The sequence below is a fragment of the Gymnoscopelus braueri genome (genome assembly GCF_963280865.1).
Source record: "Gymnoscopelus braueri genome assembly, chromosome: 15".
NCBI lineage: Eukaryota > Metazoa > Chordata > Actinopteri > Myctophiformes > Myctophidae > Gymnoscopelus > Gymnoscopelus braueri.
Window position 1 is genome coordinate 13034957 of NC_137620.1, and position 24555 is coordinate 13059511.

At 41.9% G+C, this 24555-nt stretch overlaps 1 pseudogene across 1 annotated transcript; it reads right to left on the bottom strand.

Moving 5' to 3' along the window:
- Nucleotides 1–1962: 1962 nt before the first annotated feature.
- On the bottom strand, nucleotides 1963–21037 carry LOC308101367 (sphingosine kinase 1-like; annotated as a pseudogene). Its single transcript has 7 exons — nucleotides 20815–21037; nucleotides 20315–20494; nucleotides 16091–16215; nucleotides 15401–15425; nucleotides 8815–8909; nucleotides 7686–7801; nucleotides 1963–2858 (listed from the first exon to the last, which is right to left on the bottom strand). The product of its transcript is annotated as a sphingosine kinase 1-like (transcript).
- Nucleotides 21038–24555: the final 3518 nt, after the last annotated feature.

Sequence of the window (24555 nt, forward strand, 5' to 3'; positions counted from 1 at the left end):
AATGTCATCCCACATATCGGATGTGATTTAGAGACCCCATCAACAGTTTTAATTTCTTTGCCTTTGAAAAATGTGCAACCGATGCAGATTGACATGCCTAGACGTCAGTATCATTGCAGCATTACTATGTGCCAAATAAATGTTCAGTTAAAGAGGCCGAGTTAATACAATGCTTGTTATAAGTATCCATCTGTTCAGCCAATTAGAAAATTACACACAATAGGAATTTCCTAAATGGTAAGAAATCAACATGTTAATCTTTTTATTTTAAATAAATGTCATTAACGTGGTGCATACAGTACACATCAATGGCCTACACTCCAGGATCATTCTCTCTTTCGTAAACACCCAGCAATATCATCAGTGAAGGACTTGTTCATATTTCATCCTGTCTGCTGGCAGGGACATCACCCCTAGTTACACCCTTAGTGTCAGCCTTCAGGTGGAATACATGACACATAGTATTGCTCTGTTTTCACAGGACCACGTGGTTAATGATGCAACCAAACAATCACTCGCGGTCGGGGTGAAGAAAGGAGGGCGCCTGGTTAAGGAACACAATGCCACCCACCTCATGCAACATTTAACAAGTCAATACCACAACTTAGAATCTATGCTACTCGTCATCCCTTCTTTCTCTCCACCCTCCCATCCCTATCGTCACTTACTGTACATCTTTCTACTTCTCTCGCCTCCATCAGCATATGCCGTCCCCCAAGCCTCCCCTTTTCCGGCAATACCCCTGAATCAAGGTGATCACCCTCTTGATCAGCCGAGTGTGAACCAACCCCCCTCCCCCCCCCCCCCCCCCCCCCCCCCCGGAAGGAGGAAGGGTATGGTCGTGGAGGAAGGTGGGAGGGATATGGCTCATCGAGGCACCATGAGACATCAATCATCCAACCTGGAAAAGCACAAGCAGCTTTCCTTTGGAAGACAAAGCAGACCGGGCCACACTGACGTATGGAACCACTGTCAAATCACAACAATATTTGTTTTTACACATTTGCTTCATTACTGCTGCTGTTCCACCCCTGAGAGGAAATGCTTGGAGAGGCCTACATCATTAATCCAGATCGATTATGGGTGGATAGTAGTGGGCTGTTCCAAACTAAAGCACTTAGTTAAGTAATGAGTTTTGATAAATAAAAAACCTAGATAAAACAGAAGTATTAAAAAAAGAAAATGTAATAATGTAGTAATTTGACCTATTCATTTGGTTGATGAATTAATTTAGTCATCCAAGCCTTATTGTGGAAGCCCACCTGCATTCACTCCATTGCATAACAAGGTGTATCAGTCCATTACTCTAGGGCTAGAGCTTTTGAACTACAGTATTGACACATGTCTGTTAGCCACACTTAGGGCTTGATTTCACAATGAACACTCACAAAGCTTCTTAAGTTCTGTTCAAACAAGGGCAAAGAGAATGTCATGATAATAATGTCGCTGCTAGCTCCTGGCTACTGTATCACACATGTGCATTGTGTCTGTGACACTCTAGTGCAGAGGAGTCGTCAAGGCATGCATCTGAACTATTGCATAACAGCAGCTACTGCACTGCATTTCAATATTCGTAAACAATGCCTACTTGCAGGAGGTTTTGGGATAGTAGAGATGTAGTGTGTGTGTGTGTAATATGTGCGTGTTTGACATAGATAGGGATACATTAGGATATGGAATGAATGTCAATGCAATATTCCCAAGCATTGTGTGCCAGTGTAAAACGAGCCGGAAGTACAAAGAGTGGCAATATTCTCACCGTGTTGCAGCATGAACAACTAATCTAAAAATAAAACATATATCATTGGTGCAAATGTAACCTTCTTAATTTGAAATTTACATTTTAATACCTTTACAAAGGAGTAAAATATCATATCATTCATCATATCTGATAAATGTATGCCTCAACATAAGAGAGCAGCAGAGATGGATGCCACTAGAATAGACTGGTCTAGCATAACCTCAGTGGGACCCCATCAATTTTGCCATCCCCCTGTGTATCTGTGCTTGCACTGGCCCGTATTCCACCACCTCCCCGTCCACCGTTATGACTCCTTTGGTTGAGTGGGGCTCCAGCCGCAGCGCCCGCGTTCTGACGTAAGTCAGATGCTGGCAGTTGCTTGTCAAATGCGCGCCCTTCTCCATGGCCAGGAACAGTCTCAGCAGCGCAGTGCGAGATATTCCCTCTCTGACATAGAAGAGGTGGATGACACCTTCGTCTGGCACCGCGCCTGGTGCCGCCATTTGGTCCTCCGCCACGTGGGACTGGTACATGGCCAGCATGAGGACGAAACTCTCCTCCTGCACCACCACCCAGTCGCTGGGCACCGGCTGATCCAGGGGTGACAGCAGGGAGTCGTGAGGACCATTGAGGGCCTTAGTGGCGTTGCGAGATGGCATGCCGTCTGTCCTCCTCACATAGGGGGAGTTGTTGGAGTTGCAGGAGTTGTGAAACGTGTGGTTGGGAGAGTCCTGGGAGGGCTGGCGACCAAGGGAGGCTGGGCAGAAAGACGAAAGCTTATTTGGTATTGTGTGCTTGCCCAAAAGTCCCCCTTCCTCCTCCTCCTCCTTGCACTCCTTGTCGGCAGCAGGTAGGTATGCCAGCCTGCCCTGGTAGATGCGAAGTGAGGCCAACCTCACCAGGGCACAGACGGTGAAACGGGCAGATCCAACGTGCCGGTACTTCTCGCTCTCCACGTCCACATCCGCCACAAAGCCCCATGGCCAGCGACAGGAAGGAGAAAACGCGCGGGCTGGAGGACAGGTGGACGGACACCAGGTCCATGGGAGACACCAGGCCCTTGCAGAGAATGAAGCCGCAGCTCACCAACAGCTCCTCGCCGAACACCTGCACAGCTCTGGAGAACCAGGGAGGGAGGGGAGAGTATTAGTGGGTCGAGAAGAGTCAGAAAGCACCGGGAGACAAGTGTTGCGGGGATGGACAGAGGTCAGAGTCTAAGGACTGATATCATTCTAATTAATTTGATGACCACACATCCAAGCGCAGGAGGAATTATGGGACCAACATCATCATTATGAACACAGCACATGGTAACTGTACATATCAACATTAAACACAATGGATTAGTTACACCATTATGTAAATATGAAGAAAAAAAAACAGTGTTGGGGAAACTTGTACATAATGTCCACTAGTCTTTTATACTGTAGAGCAGGATCAAACTGATCAGTAGCTCCTCCTCACTTGACATGGGGCCATGGTTTAAGACGTAAACAACACAGCTGAAATGCACTAATGATCACTAATGACCTTGAGGCCTCTGAGAGGCTATTGCCATCATCATTGGCTGGAGTGAGTGTGTGTGTGTGTGTGTGTGTGTGTGTGTGTGTGTGTGTGTGTGTGTGTGTGTGTGTGTGTGCGTGCGTGCGTGCGTGCGTGCGTGCGTGCGTGCGTGCGTGCGTGCGTGCGTGCGTGCGTGCGTGCGTGCGTGCGTGCAGTGTGTGTGTGTTTGTGCATTTACAGATCAAAATGTCTACTGATAAACAGTGTTGGGTAGTAACGAATTAAAAATAATAGATTACTGTAATATTATTACTTTTCCCAGTAACGAGTAAAGTAAGGTATTATTCTGCCAAAACAGTAATATAATACCATATTACTCGGTCAAAAAAGGCCTCGTTACTCGTTACTGATGACGAGCGTCTTTTTTATGCTCATTCATTCATTTACTCTCTCTCCGTCTCTCATAGAGGCAAGTTGTCGCATCATGCAAAAATAGAGTAGATCTACAAGCTATCAACCTACGTCAACAGAGATGCTTTTTAGCTTGCAGATCACTTATTTTCAGCACGCAGCCTGCGCACAGTTATGACGTAGCGCATGACTCGTATGCGACCGTAGCGCCGTGTCTTTCTCCGCCGGTTTTTAACTTCAAAAAGCTCTCAAACTTCTATTTTGAGGCACGGAATTTACTTATAAGATATCGTTCGGATAGAATTTAGTTGTTTAACTTCATATATATGGTCAATTAATCATGACAGAGCCTATTTAAAAAAAAAATCTGAGAACCGGCAGGGGCAGGCTGTGACACGCATTGTATCCGAATAAAGTAACCTATTTTCGGCATGGCCCTTTCAGAAGTCCCCCTGCGTCACTTGTCTGGTGGTCGCGGAAATGAACTGCTGATGAGGAGAGGTCAGGAAACAGTGTTCCTCTCCTCTTCTCTCCTCTATATCATTGGTTCTCAAAGTGGAGTCCGGGGACCCCCAGGGGTCCTTGAGGGAGTTCCAGGGGGTCCCCAGCTAAATGATAGATGAGGCACCAAATGGACCCTTATGGGTCTGTAACTCTGAGAGTGTACAAATGGAACAAAATGGATCCTAATGGGTCCATTTGGTTCCATTTGTACACTCTCAGAGTTACAGAGTTAAATTGACATCTAGATTTTACAATATCAATTGCGGTCCAAGTGATAGAAATGCCATTAAATGATTAAATGGGGGTCTGTAGCCTAATGCATGTCAAACTGGGGGTCCTTGAAATTAAAATGGTTGAGAATCACTGCTAAAGCCGTAAAAAAACTTCTCTTATGGGTGTCCCCGGCATATCTTGAAATGGGGATCCGCGGGCTAATAAGTGTCAATTTGGGGGTCCTTGACATGAAAATGTTTGAGAACCACTGCTCTATATCTCCTCTCCTCTCTCATCCCCCCTTGCACTTTGGCTAATTAATATTGACTGCTGTAAGATATGTTGAAAAGGTTAAGACATTTTCAAAAAGTTTACTTTATTGTTTCAGTTTTTGAGAGGCTGCAGCCAGTGTGTGCAGTTCAGATTGATGTTGTTCCTGTAAGGATAATTATTGTTCCAATTCCAAATATGGAATTTGCAGCAGCAAAATACTTAAAAGGATAAAGACTGTTGACTGTTTTCTATTGTTCCATTAAATTGGATACAGTTCTAAAAGGCTAAAAACTGTACACGTCTTTTCTTTTGCGGGGGGCGCGGGGAAAGTAATATAAAGTAATACGTAATATATTACTCTTGATTCCAAGTAATAAGTAATATAATATTATTACTTTTCAAAGGAGTAATAAGTAATAAGTAACATATTACTCTCCTAAGTAATATAGCCCAACACTGCTGATAAAAGGGTCCTTTGAATAATGCCTACGGAAACAAGCATTATCATATCTAGTGTACACACATAGGGCTTTGTGGTTAGCTGGAGGAAAGCGTGCCTGTAAATAAACAATAAAGCACGCACATCCGCTAACTAAAGTACCAGGTGCCGGGTAGAGAATCCAAAAAAAAATAAAGTCTGCACACTGGATCGTGCTCCATAGTTAAAAAGGTTATTTGGTTTCCACCAAAATGGACGTGCTGTATTGAGCCGGTGAGGCTCGAAACGTCACGTCTATTTTGGTGGAAACCAAATCAACGTTATTGTTTTTGGAAAGCTTGCCTGCAAATGGTTCTGTGCATGCCATTCAGGTCTGTTCTGAATCAGACCATTATTTGTCAATCAAATGTTGCATACATTAATGGGGTGTACACGTTGAGCATTTCAGATTATTTTGCTCCCTGCAACCAAGTTTTTAGCACAGCTACAAGTGTTTCATAGACACAGTAGCTACAACACAGCTACAGTATTATACAGTTGAGTTGAGCACAAAGGTAACTAATGGCAGAACATCAAGCGTAACAATCCTAAATTAGATGACATTTTTAAGTTGACACTTATTATTTAGCAGATGAGGATACTAATGAAGAAACCATAACATAACTTTCATGTACAGTCACATACTATAGACTGCTTGACAATACTGTGGGTTTGCACACTTGGGCATGTAAAGAAATCTTTACAGTCCCAGAAAACTGGGACAAGAGGACAAAGTCACCTCATGTCAGGACCAAAGGAATTCTACTTGTGTTAATATATACTTATTATCAAATATAGTGGCCTTTTATCAAGCACATAGTTTTGTAATGGCTAGTGCTCATCTCTACTGAAAATAGCTTTACCCATCTCCAATACTTTAGGACAGTGATCATCATTATAGCAGTGACTGTAAATGACCAGGAGAGGGAGACTCTCAGGGGAGGCATCTCCACTAAGGACATGTTCCAGTACCACACCACTCTGCAGAGCTGTGTCCAGGAACTCACTGAGTCTTTAAATTCTGCAGTGCATATAATACCAGACACACTTTTCTAACTTCTCATTGGATCCACACTTCTCAGTGAACCCCTACATTCAGCTGATAATAACAGATAACATTCTAGCTAGGGCCACTGCGAGACAACCTGCGCCAACCACTGCCTGTAGATATTCTGGATGCTGCTGGTCCGTGGGAGGGAGAGACATATAGGGGGAGAAATGGGGAGAGACAGATAGAGGGGGAGAAAGACAAAGATGGGGTGAAAGAACGAGAGACAGAATGAGAGAGAGAGAGATAGAGGGGGTGAGAACAATGTAGAGACTGCTCTCTTCTGGTCGTTGTTGCTGTTAGACGACCATTACATGTGTGGCTGATGGGTCATTTCTGTACCAGCACTGAATGAATGATGTTCTGTGGAAACCACCAGCAGTGGGAGGTGAATTCTTTAATAATAAAAAAAATGCATGTTTATCGTCTCTGTCAGGCAGAAACCTCTTATCTCCATATTTTACACTTTTTTTTTCGTAGATCAATTCCTGACAGCGTCACACAAAAGCATCAAAAGTAGCAGATCCGCAAGCTCCAAACTACTACTGCTACTTTTGCCGTTTTAGTATTTGAATCCTGAAAAGTTTTGGACATGCAAGGTTTCCACCCGACAGAGACGATACGCATATATATTTAACCTTTTTTACTTGTGGTAGGACATTTAGCTGAGCACAATATCTTTTTTTTTAGCATCACCCTGCTTCATCTTCATTCTTGTCCCCAGGGGTCTGGACAGTACAACCATAAGGTTCTACAGTTGCCAGCTGAGCTGCTTTGCTAGAACACTTAAAGGCCAAAACCAGTGATCTGGCATGTTGAGTCCATTGACTACGACTTACGGTATACTTTATAGTTTTCCAAAGCATGCCGTGGTTTGTTTAATTTACGAGGAAGCCATTAGATCCAATTAATTTCAGTGAAAAGTAAACTTGCAGAGACTTGGAACTTTCTTGAGATCGAACACACTAAATATAATTAAGGATGACAGCCAAATAATTGTATATTAATTATACCAGAGAAGACACTCCTCCTGTGATTATGAGAGTTGTGTGGCTACGTATATTTGCATCAGAATCGCTGAAGTACACATTAATCTCATACCCTACCAAGGCCCTCTCTAGTCTAGGGTATGGTGGTTTGTATAACAATGGCCTAACGTAGTAACGTACTATGTATTGTCTGAAATGTATTCTTCAAAGTAGTGTTCAAAATAACACGTATATACATGAGAATAAATCCATGACCTTTTCTGTGACTTGATGGTTTATGTTTCTGTTCTTCACATCACAAAAGCCTCAGTTTGGACATGTTCTTATGTTTCCTGAAGCGTGCAGATTATTTTTCTTCTAGAATGCCAATCTATTTGGAATTTAGCTCATCGACCTACATAGCTGACCACGGTTTTAACTCTATTTTAATGGCATACTCCCCGTGTCCGTGTGTGCGTGTGCGTGTGCGTGTGCGTGCGTGCGTGTGTGCGTGCGTGTGTGCGTGCGTGCGTGCGTGCGACCCACCCAGAGTAGTGATGTATGGAGGCAGCCAAGGCATTGCCTGACCCCCCAGGCAGGATGCCCAGTGGAGTGCGAATGGCCTCCTCCCAGTCTGTTCTCTCCAGTAGGCCATTTATTACCTGCCAGACAAAGACAAGACAGCTTGAATGAAGTAGATGCTAATGGAGAAGGACTAGAATTGGCTGTGGCTGTCCTTAGTTATTACCTTTTATACTTAAAATATAAGAAAATACAATAATGTGTCGTGAGCTAGGGTTGAAATGATAAATTGGTGCATTAAATGTATTAAATTAAATGAAAAATTAATCAAATAAACGTTTTAGCAATGGAATAATCGGTTTAGAGATGCATCATGCAAATAAAGTTAATATTTGATATCATTAATATACAGTATACATATGGTCATACCCATAAATGTGACCGACTGACTTAAAATATTTCTAAGGAACACTGCTCTCGATGAGGACATTATCACCTTTACAGTAAAAGCCAGGTTACAGATCCTTCCCACCAGACTCAATCTTTTCCTCCGGTTTCCCTCCACCCATGTACCTCATTGTTTGCATCACACCACAGGGCTTGTTACAGAAACCATGTCACACATTCTGAATGGCTGCTATGCCTATAAAGGGCTTTACATAGCACGCCACGACAGAATAGTTGATCTCATAACTAAGGACGTATCTAAACATTTTACACCGTCAGTGAGAATGTACAAACATTCCTGTGTCAAACTTTCCATGTTTCAACTCTGAAATGCTGAAATCTTTGCACATCTCTCTGCTAATACACCAGATGTAGTTCCATACTATCACAGAGCTAGGCTATGGGTGCAATCTACTTGTGTTTATCTTTGGCAGCCTAGGACATGTACATGGTTGTAAGAGGCTTCCAACAACTTGGGATGCCAAAAAAGCAGCTAAACGGCTTGCAAAATTCAGTGGAATCTCTTCTACTATCGGTAGCCGCCAAATATGGCGAAGACGCTGTTATTTGTACCCCTGAAGGGTGTGGGGGTATTTGTCCATGATTAGCTGACTGTACATTTTTTACAGCACCTTGTAATATTTGTGTTCTTGTATTGTATCTCTTATGTGGACATAAATAAATGATTACATGTTTGTGTGATTACTTCAAACAGTAGTCCATCTCCAGACATGATGACCAGAGCGTCCCACTGTGACAGGTCTGCCTCCCTGGCCAGCTCTCTGGCATGATTTTGCCGCTCTGTAAAACAACATAGATTCCATCTTTAGAGGCATTGTGTGTGTTTTGCATGGCATGTGCTTTTATAGTATAGTCAAGTGTATGAAAACTGAACAATGTATTTCCCCAAGTAAAGAAATATCGGTGTAAACAAGAAAACAAGTTGATGAATTAGAATCAATCCCAGAGAGAAACATAGAGAGTGTGTGTCCTGTGTCAAACTTTCCATGTTTCAACTCTGAAATCTTGAAATCTTTGCACATCTCTCTGCTAATACACCAGATGTAGTTCCATACCTAGCGCTCACAACTCGTCGCGATGCGACGCGTTGTGAGCTTGTAGATCGGCTATTTTCAAATAGCCTAGGTATAAAATAGGGCTAAAGTGGTTAATGTATGTTTCATAATATCATAATTTATATCTGAAAAGTAACTAGTAACTAAAGTTTTCAAATAATTGTAGTGGAGTAAAAGTACAATATTTGCCTCTGAGATGGAGTAGAAGTAAAAGTATTGAGAAAACATACGTTTACATTGCCAAAGCAGAAAGCACAATACAACAATACAGCAATACAATCAAAACAAAAAATGTGTACATTTGAAAGTCAGAATCTTCAATAGATCAATTTCTATGTACCAAGATCACTGGGTGCAGGTATAGACACACACACACACACACACACACACACACACACACACACACACACACACACACACACACACACACACACACACACACACACACACGCGTTGCTAAGAATCATATTGCTGTAATATTCACAAGGCTTGACCAAAATCCCATTGTCTGTCTGTCTCTGTTCCGTCTTGCATACTTCTGACTGTATCAGTAATGACTCGCATATCTAATGTAATGTGGCTAATGCAAATGTACATATTCTGTGTGTGTGTGTGTGTGTGTGTGTGTGTGTTTGTGTGTGTGTGTTAACTGTAATAAACCTTTGAGCACGTCGTGTGGTGCTGCCTTGGTGTCATCTTGTTCTCAAAGCTCATGCTTGCTTACAGATGAGTAATTCAAATTAATAAAAGCTGTGCTATGTAATGTTTTTGTGTGAATACATACGTTATTTTTGTCCAATCTGTATAGAGTATGTTAATACAATATACCTTGGTTTCCCTGCTCTTCTATTGAGACATTTAGATCCTGTGTTATTCTGTGTCACCATCTCAAATAGAAGAGAGCTTTTAGGATTGCAACAGAGGAAATGGAAATGATATGATCGTCAGTCAGAAGGCCCTATACGTCCCCCCAGTGGGGGATCCTCACTGGCAGGTGAGTCAGTAGGATACAACAGCAGCGACAACACAGAAATGCGTGGGGGGAGGAATTAATTGGCATAACGACTAAACTGGGGGGAAAGGGGGGGGGGGGGGAATAATTGGCTACTCTAAATAAAATTTGATCCCCTACTAGCTTGCCCCCAGAGATGCAAACCTCAGCGAACTCCACGGAGGGAGCCCTGTGTAAGTGACATCCTATGCCCCCCCCCCCACACTTCTTTCTGTAAATGATGATGAATTGAGTGCAATGGAAACAAGCCCCCACCCTCCGGGCTTTTTGTGTTATCCTTTTAGCATAGTTTTTGTACTGTACTTACTACTGACGTATTGTTCTGTATTGTCCTTCTGTATGGGTGTGAAACCTGGACAGTGTACCAGCGTCATGGCAGGAAAGAAAACTGAACCATCTCCACCTGAACTGTCTGAGGAAACTGCAGAGGATCCCAGAATTCCCGACACTGAAGTCCTCAGCAAGGCCAACTTGCCCTGCATACCCACCCTGCTTACAAAGACACTACTGAGATGAACTGGTCATGTGACCAGAATGCCCTGCACAAGATTGCCAAAACAAGTTTTCTGTGGTGAACTGAAAAATGGTAAACAAGCATAAGGTGGCCCCAAAAGTGCTACAAGGATACTCCATGAAGAGCCTTGGAATGGTCATGAAACGCTCCTGTGCTACTATGTTGAAGAGGCAGCAGCGCAAATATGCCAAGAAAGACATTGTGGCTGAATCCGCTCTGACCTCTCCAGTGTGCCACAGAGTATTCCGGGCTCAAATTTGTCTGTTAGGCCATCTGCGCACTCATCAAAACTCAACAAACTGACACGCCATGATCTTCATCAAGTGATGGATGAACAAGGAATCAAGGAACAACAGAGGATTCCAATCCCAACACTTATTAGCACAGTAATTATGCCAAAGCGGTTAAATTACTTCCAGCCTTTGAGTGGTTGGACAACACGTGTGTGTGTGTGTGTGTGTGTGTGTGTGTGTGTGTGTGTGTGTGTGTGTGTGCGTGCGTGCGTGCGTGCGTGCGTGCGTGCGTGCGTGCGTGCGTGCGTGCGTGCGTGTGTGTGTGTGTGTGTGTGTGTGTGTGGGGGTAGCAGTAGTGATACGTGGGACAGCTCTGACACTAACCCATACTCGCCAGCATTTGCTGTTCACCACACCCACAACTGCTCAAAACTATGATCATCATAAATATCACCATGTCCACATGAACCAACATTGAATCCAGATGGCAACTATGTTACTTTAGCCAAGGATGTGAGGGATTTGTATAGGAAAATGACACTGTGAAAGAAAGAAAGAAAGAAAGAAAGAAAGAAAGAAAGAAAGAAAGAAAGAAAGAAAGAAAGAAAGAAAGAAAGAAAGAACCATTCTAGAGAATGTGTAATAGTAAGAATCTGTCTTTTAGAGTCAGTGGAACTGCCAACACTCAAGGAAAGGGCCTTCATGTACTTTATGTAATGGGTATGGGCAACAATCAATGTACATATTTCAGCACAAAGCCTTAAACAAAGCGTTACACATTGTAGTTACGTTATATTTTGTAGAAAAAACTGTCACTTTTGAAAGAAATGGTGTGAGACGTTAAAGAAATGTTTCTTGGAGCTCATGTTACTGATGATAGAATATATCAACAGATAAAATACATTTAAACAGGCTACAATACATTGATGCTAGTGCCACACAGGAGAAACAGCTCTCCGAAATGTAGAAGCAATTAACATTATGAGTGGAGGTTCCATGTGTTATTATGTTGGTAAAACCATGAGAGAGCTTTATATCACAATATGTCAACATAAAGTAATAGTAATTACTTGCAAGTATCTGTTTTCTCATAAGTAATTCTAAATTGTACAAAGCCGATTAGGAGCCAGGGGACATGCATATCATACTGTCTAACAAGCATCTTCTAGGATGGAGAGGAGAGGAGGACTGGAGGACTGTGTCATACATCTGATCTCACACATAGATGTGCAGTACTCACAATACAATCCTCAGTGTTATTTTAACTCTGAGAGGGGTCCAAATTACATTCTCAGTTAGGATTTTGCTGTGTAAATGTAACACGCACACACGCACGCGCACGCGCACACACACACACACACACACACACACACACACACACACACACACACACACACACACACACACACACACACACACACACACACACACACACTATGCTAATGACATGGTGATTGGCTTTGTCTCAATCAAAAGGTGGTTCGCTGTTGGAAGCCACCTGTTTACTGTACTGATATTGTGAATGGGTTCGAGACGAACTTTAGGGCACGTTGTGAACTTAACCACTTAAGCCCCTTTTTACACTTTACACGTGTTGCACAAAAATAGCATAATGTATCATGATGCGTCAAAATTATGTGAAAATGTTGTCTTATAATGAGAATGAGTTACATTTATGTGAGCAAATTAGCATGAGAAAGGCCCCTCCTGCTGCACATGTGTGTTACGGTACCTTTCTCCCATACTGTTGACCCGCTGACCCCATGCACCCCATATTAAACCCTGAATTGAGTGGTTGTTTCTTTCAACCAGCAACATTAATATGAACCATCCTAAAAAACTGCAGTTCAGAGTGTACCAATAAGCTGGGAGGGGCCAAGTACAGTAAATCTAACAGCATCTCTTTTAACTCAATGGCGAGACAAATGTTCCAGTATAACGGAAGCAGCAGGCCATTATGGTCTGATTTAAGTAGTCTAGCCAAAATACTAAGAAAATAACTTGATTTGAAAGTGCTGGCAAATTTGACTAATGGCACTGGGTTTTTTTTTCTCAAGAGAAAAAGTGTATATACAAGTTCAGCAGAGAGACAAGTGAAGATTCAGGAGGTAAAACACCTGCAATATATATGCACAGGATGTACTGTACCTCTGGAAGCCGGTACAGAAAATCCTTATCTCATCTTATCCAAGGATAGAAAACGAGTGAGTTATGGAGACAGAAAGACGGTTCTCCCAGCCAACGCAGAGACATTCTCTCTAGTCTACAGTACAGTATGTGCCTGTGTTAAAATGTTGTTGATTAGCTATTTTTGAAAATGTTTGCATATTTTGCCCAAAATAGGGACATCAGGTTGAAAGTTGTTAAATGGCAGAGAGTCCAACAGGAAAGGGGAAATCAGCCCCAAACATGGCTAATGAGCTGCTAACACTGGAGTCCGAGTGTTTGTGGATTATCAGGAGGCTCTAGTCTCCTCATCAGAAGCATCTGTCATTTTAGATTTTAACCACTTTAACCATTATTTTATACTTTGGCTATTTGTCAAATATTTTGTACCAGGGACCTCCAGAAGCAAAGATTTGAGTTCAACATTTTGTTTAAAAAATATATATATATTCAAAGATTTGCACAAATGCTAAAGATTTTAAAAAAATAGCAGATCTACAAGCTTGTAGCGCTGCACTCTGTGCCGTGCTATGAGCTTGTATATCTGCTATTTTTGAATAGCCCAAAGTATAAAATAATGGTTATAGCTCAAATCTAAGATGACGACAGATGCGTTCCCGGATTGAATGGGTTAATGTTCTTGTACTAAGGAATCACAAAGTGTGGCATTGAAGTGAAGGGATTTTCTCAGAAGGCTACAAATTGTCCATCCACTGGGAAGTAGCTGAATGGGCACGCTCTTTGCCACATTACTTTTCTGAAAAGCACAGTTATGATAAGTTCTGAGATTTGTATTCATCTTTGTTATACACATACACACACATATCTGTCTACCATCTCCCTCCCTCTGTGATGAAAGTCTGTGTGTCTGACACTGTGGTGATTTATGAGGGAAAAGGTTCAAAGTGACAGACGCATTAGCAGTGGTGGAAAAAGTACTTAAATGTTTTACTTAAGTAAAAGTATCAATACTGCAATGTAGAAGTACTCTGTTAAAAGTAAAAGTCCGGAATTAAAAAAATACTTGAGTAAAAGTACAAAAGTACTGGTATCAGAATGTACTTAAAGTACCAAAAGTAAAAGTACTAAAATGTTTGAAAATAGCAGATCTACAAGCTCACAAACTGATCATCATCAGTTTAGATGATGATGATGATGATTATGCCTACATCAATATGATTACATCAAATCAAATCATGGACAAAGGATTTATTTATGTGCATGTGTGTGCACGCACACATGCGTGTCAGTGTGAGTGACGATGCACTTGTGTGTACTTATTTGCACGGCAAGCAATTTGCGTATTATGAGTGTGTCTTTGTACACTTGCAATATATTGCATAAGAAGAGCTCTGCATGCATGCGGGTCAACTGCAATTGATGGGTGTGTATAACTGTGACAGCAGCAAACACCATGTTGAGGATGGAGGAGGGAGGGAGAGAGAAAATGAGTTGAAAAAGAGGCAGAGAAAGGAACCGTTGAGCATACTCCAACATGACCCCAGATCGGTCATGTTAGCCAAATGCTATGGTTTGTGTGTGTGTGTGTGTGTGTGTGTGTGTGTGTGTGTGTGTGTGTGTGTGTGTGTGTGTGTGTGTGTGTGTGTGTGTGTGTGTGTGTGTGCGTGTGTGCGTGCGCGCGCGTGTGCGTGCATGTGTTTGTATGCGTTTGTGTGTGTGTTGATACTATGGGCAGGGATTAGATAATATGTAGTAGATAGATGTAATTATATTATTATTAGGGATAAAACCATAGTACAAAACAGTGTGTGTGTGTGTGTGTGTGTGTGTGTGTGTGTGTGTGTGTGTGTGTGTGTGTGTGTGTGTGTGTGTGTGTGTGTGTAATGTCTGTGTTTATGTGTGTGTGTGTGTGTGTGTGTGTGTGTGTGTGTGTGTGTGTGTGTGTGTGTGTGTGTGTGTGTGTGTGTGTGTGTGTGTGTGTGTGTGTGTGTGGGGGGGCATGCATGTGCTTGCATAGGGCTGCAACTACCCATAATATTTGTAGCAATCATTATATCGATCACTTTTTCAAAGAGTTAAAAAAAAAACTGTTTTTAATACATCTTTAATTTATATTTTATATATCACCACATTGATTAACATTTTTTTTTTTTTTTTAATAAAAAAAATAAACTTTCACTCACTATTTTTTGACATTTTTGGAAACATTTTGCCTATAAAAACATGCCCCAAAATGGGGATTGATTATTGTTGTATTAAATGATTGATTCGTTATTAAAGTCGATCAATGGATAGCTGCAGCACCCCTATTTGTGTGTGCTGCTACTCACCAGTGATGACCAATGTGTGAGGGACCCCTAGCCTGGTAAACCCTCCCTCCGGAAATCTCAATTCCATTTCATTTCAGGAGTGAGTCTGGCCTGATCCGCCTGTCTGCAATATTGGCTGTGCTGGAGTTGGGCGGGAGTAATACCGTTGACTGACAACCCCTTCAGCCAATGATAATTTTTCCCCTTCAGCCAATCAGCAGTTCACCAGTCTTAATGTGACGCGACGGGACTTTTGAGACAGCCATACCCAAAATGGGTTGCCTTTTTCGGGTACAATGGTGTCACTGCCCGCCCCTACCGGTTCTCTAATTATTTTTTTTTAAATAGGCTTTGTCATGATTAATTGACCACATATATGAAGTTAAACAACTCAATTCTATCCAAACGATATCTTATAAGTAAATTCCGTGCCTCAAAATAGAAGTTAGAGAGCTTTTTGAAGTAAAAAAATAGCGGAGAAAACTGCCCACAGAAAAAGATGGCTGCCGTTCGTGTTTTGGGCTCACTCGAACTCGCCACCTGATTGGCCAACTGTCGCTGTCAATCACAGAACGATGTGCGACGACGCTGATAGGCGCGTCCGTTTGGCATACACAGCCAATATTGCAGAGAGGCGGTTCATGCCAGACTCACTCCAGGAATCAAATAGAAATTAGATTTCCGGAGGGAGGGTTTACCAGGCTAAGGGACCCCCGCCTCATGAAGCATCCGCTGCACATGGCTGTTGTAAAGAGTTAGTGCCTGCCCTTTGCCACTCTTTGGGTTGACCAGCACCATCACCCTGCAGGGCCGCCGCAGCTCGCTGGACGTCGGCCCTGCAAAGAAACAAGAGCAAACACTGTTTTGTGGTGCTGAAATTGGTACACACCATTCTCCCTTTAAACTGAAGCCCATTCTACAAATGTCTTCTAAATCCCAAAAGTATTCTGAAAAACGTATGTTTCTATATCAGTGGTGCTCAAACCTTTTCATGTTAAGGACCCCCAAAATAATTTGTTCCAGGACCCCAAGCAGCAAAGATTTGAGTTAAAAATGTTCGCTTTAAAATAATATGTATATTCAAAGATTTGCCACACATTTTCACGATTTTTCAAAAATAGCAGATCTACAAGCTCGTAGCGCGGCACTCGGTGCTGCGCTATGAGCTTGTAGATCTGCTATTATTGAATAGCCAAAGTGTAAAATAATGCTTTTTAGCCCAAATAAAAAAATGACACAGATGCGTTCCAGGTCTTAATGGGTTAATCTGTGAAATTGTAGCTGAGACTTTGCTGAGTTTTGTCACACAGTGCTGTGGTCAGCCTTGCTCAGATATCATGCACCTGCAGTGTTATTCTAAGATATACTGTGCTGAAAAAGGAGGCGCTTTGGGTTTTTCAAATGATGATGTCACTGGCAGGCAGGTTTCTGAACTGTCCACAGCCCTCCTCCGAGAGACAGACCACGTAGAAAACAATTCTACCATATAATCATGAGTATTAGTGAGGACCAATTATAGGAAGATACTATAGTTTAAAAATGGGTGAAGTCGTCCTTTAAGGTTCAAGTCCTCCTGGGACAAGTTATACTAAAAATACCCTTGTAGAATTCATGTAAATCTCGTAAAACTAGGTACTGTATAATAATTTGCAAAAATTAGAAAGCGGTCTTTATAGAGTGGATGTGGGAGGATGCAGTTTTAAAGAGCATTTAAGAAAACATGATGTTTAGTTTAGTTATAAATAAATATATTTCACTTGCACCCACTTCTGACATTTCTATTTTTGGCATGTTGGGCATTTTCTAAAAAAAGGACCCAAAAAATAACAGCTCTACAAGCTCATGACGGGTTGCATCGCAACACATTGTGAGTGTGTAGACCTGCTATTTTTGCTATTCGTCATTCGACAACTAAGTGTAGCCTATGGGGCTTAAGTAGTTAAAGTTGAGGTGTTGCATTGAGGTGTTGTCCTAGCCGTTTGACAGTGCACGGATTCACCAGCATCTACCGTATTTGTTGTGAAGGTTCATGAGCTCTCTTTTTCTGGAATGGTATGTGTCCCATATGGATATTTTAGACCGTCGGTTCAAATTAGGGAGGAGAGGTTGGAAAGTCAAACTCGAGAATCAAAAGGGAGGGGGCATGTTTTCAGGAGAGCTTTCTCTTATCATCTTCCTGAGTCTGAATCATCAGGTGGCCTTGGCCGCGGTGAAAAAGGCACAAACAGTCTGTAGTCAGAATTCATTGTTACTAAATAACACATGCAATACAAAAGTAATAAAAATAATTATAACTTAATACAAGAATGTGGACAAAGAAAGAGTTCTTTGTCTAAAAAAACCAAAGTGAGAAATAGAGTAACTACAGTAGGGGCCTCACAGTGCTACGGTCTTAAAGGTGCCATTGCTAATAGATTAGTAATGGCAAATGACAAATTGTGTCTCTTCTTACTTTCCTTGAACTCACGCCGGAATGGTAAAAGAAGAACTGAAAAAAGTAGGCTACATTAGTCAAAAAAAAAGTAAATTCATGAACGCTATTTCATCGCACACACTTACTAATCAGGAAATCACAGTGTTTCACAATGTTTCATTGCTGCAGCCCAGACTGCACTGGTGACGTAACGACGTGATCTAGTTTAGCATCAGGTCAGGTCAAATTGTAAACATGGAACCTGGTAGAGTTTGGTAGAAAACTGTATCCACGGAGTGAAAATGGTGCCATGCTGGTGCTTTCTTGGTAAATGGTGCATTTTATATAGCTTTTATCCAAGGCGCTTTACATAGATTGTGCATTACATTCACCCATTCACACACATTCACACACCGATGGCGGCGGAAACCATGCAAGGCACCAACCTGCTCATCGGGAGCAATTAGGGGTTCAGCATCTTGCTCAAGGACACTTCGACACTAACTCTTCTGGGGGAGCCCGGGATCGAACTGGAAACCTCTTGGCTTCCATCCGGCCACTCTACCGGCCACTCTATCCCTGAGCCACTGCCACCCCGCTTTCTTGGCTGTAAAGATGGCAGTTGGTTACCATAATTATTTTTACAGGCCACACCAGTGGGTCTAAAATTTGGGTCCAGGGACCCTCATGGTTCCTTCAGGGGTTTCCAAATGGCCCCTTACGGGTGTGCAACTGGAACTGGTACAAATGGAACCAAATGGACCCGTACACTCTCAGAGTTATGGGGGTCGTGGAAATTGAAAAATCTGAGAACCACAGTGCTACACTAAATGTAACAGAGCCTTCATTAGTATCATTGGTAACACCTGTTGAAGTGATACTATAGCTGCTGTGCATAGAGCCTATTGGCTGGGGCCTGTATGTGGAGTTGCATCATGATCCAAGGAATGCAGGGGGGAAGAATTCCGATTGTATGACCTATGCCTGGTTCAAGAGTTAAAGGCTAAAACGTGAAGTGGGCTATTATAGTGCCATCATGAGGCTTATTCAAAAAAATGTGGCTCAATGGGAGTGTGCGTGCTAGTTTTGCGCCGATCGGGCCAACCGTGCCGGACACACACACACACACACACACACACACACACACACACACACACACACACACACACACACACACACACACACACACAGCCGTCCAGCCTTGCAGAGACAATAATAGGTGACACGAAATTAAGGATTCTGCTCCTCAAAAGACTCCCAATTAGTAATGGTTGCCATGGTTACACTCCATAGTTTTGGACTGTGGCAAGTGGTAACAGGAGACACTATTACTTTTGCCAAAATCTTAGCATCCGTCACAATCACAATCAACTTTTTTTTTTTTACAATTAGCCTATTGATTAGCCTAGACCAGTGGTTCTCAAACTTTTTCATGTCAAGGACCCCCACAATGATATGTATTTGGCCACGGACCCCCATCTCAAATATTTTGTTCCAGGGACCCCCGGAAGCAAAGATTTGAGTTACGAATGTTCGCTTATAAATATATATATTCAAAGGTTTGCACAAAATTAATGTTCAAGATTTAAAAAAAATAGCTGATCTACGAGTGCCGCGCTATGAGCTTGTAGATCTGCTATTTTTGAATAGCCAAAGTATAAAAGGTTAAAATTATTGTGACGCTATATTAACACATTTTGCTGGGGACCCCCTGGTACCCCCCCAAGGACCCCTGGGGGTCCCCGGACCCCACTTTGAGAACCAATGGCCTAGACCACTGTAGGTATAGGTTACTGCTGAAGGCTAAAAAAAAAACTTTCGTTTTTCCTTGTGATTAACTAGTAGGCTACTGATTTCTCAGTCTCATCACCTAGACCCAGACACCAGTCCAGGGACAGGGACTGGGAGACTGGTAGGACAGACTGTCACGGTCTGGCTCTCTGCCTGTCTATTTCTCTCTTTCTGTTCTTCTGTCTCTCTGCCCTGGCCACGCCCACATTCTATTCCACCACACTTCAGTCGCAGTTACACACCTGTCCCCACTCCCTCATCAGCTCAGCAGTGCCATGCCCATTACACACCTGACACTTCCCCAATCACCCTGCTCCCTATAAAAATGGACTCATTGCATGCAGCCATTGTCAGATCATAGTTTGTTGTCTTGATGTTCATGCCTTGGTGTTACGTATTGCTGTTCGTTCCATTGGACTGTGTTGCCAACCGCCATTGTCTTCTGTTTGTTTCCTGCCTGCTTCTATGCTGTAAGGTTTGCCTAATTCATTAAATACTTTGAAATCTACTCTTGTTTGTTGTGGCTCTGCATTTGGGTTCAAATCACTCTGCATCCGTGACACAGACAGGATGCAAACACATTTTCCCAGACTAATAATCCAATATAAAGACACTGATCAAAGATTGCAGATAATACAAGTTTGATTTGATAGTGGGCACCAGCGCAACAAGGCCTACAATTTACAACCATTAAAGGAAGTTTGCCTATAGATAAAATGATAATTTCTCACCTTTTCTCGGGTGCTGCTGGCGGGCGGCGTGCTCTCGGATCACAAGAGCCCACTTCTCTGCTTCCGCAAGATTAGCGCACGGATCCTCCTGGTCCTCCTGGACCCCTGAGGCCGAGGGCCCGCGGACCCCTGAGACCCGGTAGCACAGCTCCACTCTCTGGAGCTCATCATCCATCGTTTCTTCAGTGGGTAGAAGTAGGCTGAGAAGTACGCTCCTGTGTGTAGGCCTATCACAATTATTACATAATCGTCAAATCGCAATTATTTGAGATAATCTCAAGCTTATAAGTAAGCTTGTAGATCAGCTATTACCACTATTTTTAATAGTTTAAAATGATTAATTATGTCAGTATTTCTGCCCTGTGCAATTTGTGATTACGAAGCCTAAAAGGCAAACGGAAATGCCGTTTTTATTCATAATTATTTGTTCAATTAAAAAAAACACAATTATTTGTGTGACAATTAATCGTCAACTTAAATTTGTAATCGTGACAGTATACCTGTGTCTGCGGTGTCATCCCCGCCGTGCGCCCGACAACCCACACAGTCCATTAGGCTGAAGACCACCTTTTTCTCGGATCTTTGAACACTGAGATGTGTTTCGCTCAAGGTTAATGCATATCTGACTTTTCGGGGCATGCCTGTGAATTCTCCGTATAACACGACCTGGGTGCTAGAGCCGTTGCGGCAGGACGAGTCCTGTTCGGCTTTCTCTGGATCCATATTGAACCGTGCACAGGACGAGAGCAAACTCTTCGCAGGTGCCAGACTGCGAGTGTATAGTCTCACATAGCCAGACAATTATTCCACAATCTCCGAATGCTATATAGAGTCTGGGACGACAACTCCCGAAATCCGATTGAGGAAACTGGCACTTCCGTTCACGAAAATATATTTTAAAATATCTTTACATTTTCTTTTTTAATTTCCATTTCTGCTAAGCAGCAAGCTAAATATACTTAAATGATTTTGATTTATAGTCGGATAGACAGGAGGAACAATCAAATGGAATAACATCCATGCTGACACTCTATTCCCTTACTCACCTGATTCTATATCACTTGATAGCAACAATTTGGCATGACTAACCTCCTTTCTCCTCTATCAATCACACCTGATAACTCCTCCCCTAATTGACCTGTCTGTCATGGTCATTGATGATAACTCCTCCCATCTCCCATGCTCACCTGATTTGAATCACTTCATGATAACTACTCCTCCCTTCTCACCAATCAGTGGGTCGGTATGTGTAGAGAGACAAAGATCAAAACACATTAAAATACTTTTAAAAATAAAGATAAAATTAATACTTTTGTGACATGTGCTATTTATATACAGGTGACAAATTAAAGGATAAACCTGAGTGAGTGGAGAAACATAACAAATGCAGAATTAACATTCTGGGCATATACTGGGCCAAGGACTGACAGAGTCCCTGCTTTGGATGAGCAGTGGGTGTTTGGTTTCCCATGTGGGAGACCCGGTATCGATCCCAGTGTTTATTTCCTTACAAAAACTAAAATAATAGCATCACCATTGAGCTGGTCTGTTAACCAACTACCAGGTCAACTAAAATAGTTCACCAACAATCTTCTTCCGACAGGTTTCTCTCCATGGTTTATTCCATTACATAGTTCCCTTGAGAACTCCATTCCGCCCAGCTGAACCTTTTTGAAGCTTGTTCTTCGTGAGCTACTGCATCGCTTGACTAAACCTCTACCCTGACCCTACCTTCGACAACTTGAAGGGTATAGGTAATTGCACTGAATTTTTATCACCAGATGACATTATGTTTACCCTAAATAAACTGTCCGTTGGATGTCATACATTATACTATATGTGTCTGCTACCAAACTGAAAGAGGCCACACCAGTGGGTCTAAAATTTGGGTCCAGGGACCCTCATGGTTCCTTCAGGGGTTTCCAAATGGCCCCTTACGGGTGTGCAACTGGAACTGGTACAAATGGAACCAAATGGACCCTTACGGGTACCAGCTACCTGAAAGTGTCATTTGCAGGTAGCTGGTAGAGCATGGCTCTAACATGGTAAGAGACAAGCTTTGTTCACACCAAATTAAGCTGAACACAAAAAAAAGCAGAAATCCATTTGGATTAGCTTTTTTTTTTTTTATCAAACTGGGCGTGTCTGTCTGTCTACGGCCGGAGCCTGTAAACAGACAGATAGTTTATTTCATGGTTTGATGCTTCGCTATTAAAGCGACATTATTATATATACACTGATTATTTAGTAAAAAGACACACACACACACACACACACACACACACACACACACACACACACACACACACACACACACACACACACACGCAGCACCGAGACCTCCTGTCGGTGCTGTGGTCCTCTGAGGTCCTCTGATAGGGGTCGTAGGACCGGCATCTACATGCCGGTTTTAGAGCTCCCAGACTAGAGTGATCACACACACTCGGTGTGTGTTAAAGGTTATTCATTAATTAATTAAAGTATATAATTGCCCAAGTTTCACAATCTTCAATACTTTAACATGCACAGCTGCAAATTAAAAACATTCATATACATTTGCGAATGCTGTGTGGAAAAAGCACCAGGGAACCAGGCTTCTCATCACGGTCACCTCACAAGTCACCACCAGTGGTGGAAAAAGTATTCAAATGTTTTTACTTAAGCAAAAGTATTAATACCGCAATGTAGAAATACTCTGTTACAAGTAAAAGTCCGGAATTTGCCCTAGTAAAAGTACAAAAGTATTGGTATCAAAATGTATTTAAAGTACCAAAAGTAGAAAGTACAAATTATGCAGAATGTCCTATTTCACAAGTTGTTGAAAATTGCAGATCTACAAGCTCACAACTCGCTATGCAACGCGTTGTGAGCTTGTAGATCTGCTATTTTCAAATGGCTGAAATGTATATAGGGCTGAAGTGGTTAATGTATGTTTTGTAATAATAATCAAAATCTACAAAGTAACTAAAGTTGTCAAATAATTGTAGTAAAGTGTCACTTCCTCAACAGTACCTCAACATTGTACTTAAGTACAGTACTTGAGTAAATGTACTTAGTTACTTTACACCACTGAGGGAAACAGGCATCTCCTCACGACCGCATCGCGACCACCAGTTCGCAACAACAACAACAATAATAATAATAATAATAATAATAAGGGTAATGATAATAATAATAATAATAACAATCTAGGTCTATATATACGTGCAAACAATACAATGTGAGACAATGTGCATTCCCACCGATTTATTTTAGTCCTCTGTGCTCAGCAGTGGTGTAAAGTAACTTATAAGTGCTTGAGGTATTTTTACTTTCTCAGTATTTACAATTTTCAATACTTTTACTTCTACTCCACTATATCTCAGAAAATAATATTGTAGCCTACTTTTACTCCACTACAATTATATGAAAACTTTAGTTACTATTACTTTGTCGGTTTTGATCATTATTACAAAACACTAATTAACACTACAGCCATAGTCAACAGTATATATATTTTGGCCGTTCGAAAAAATAGCAGATCTACAAGCTGACAATGCCTGGCGATGCGACGCATTGTGAGCTTGTAGATCTGCTATTTTCAAAAGATTTGTATTCATTTTACACATTTGAAAACTTGTGAAATGGGACTTTCTGCATAATGAGTATTTTCTACTTTTGGTACTTTAAATATATTTTGATGCAGATACTTTTGTACTTTTTAAGTACATTTTTAATACGGGATTTATACCTGTAACAGAGCATATCTACATTGCAGTTTTGATACTTTTACTTAAGTAGAACATGTGAGTACTCTTCCCACCACTGACACACACACACCCGCCACACACACACAGAAGACGTGCTACTGCGGGGAGAGAGACACATGTCGTTTCAGTGCAGGCCAGAGTGATCATCATCACACACTGGTGTGTCGGTGATAAAGGTTATAATTAATTAATCATTAATTTAATGACAGTATGTAGCGGCTGGTGGTGATTTTGGGTGGGGGGCTATAAGACATCCATTATACTATAATGCTACTCATAGTTCACCCTGCAGCAACAGCATCACATTCCAGATCGCAAGTTACAGCAATGACACTACTGTAGGCTATCTATACTTTGTTATAGGAAATGCTCCACAACAACACAAGTACCCACAACAAAGCAGAGCTTCCACTGCTCCAGTGAACGTTGTTTGTATGTGCAGATAGCTGCTCTTATATCATGATTATTGGTGGTGGTGGCAATACTAATAAT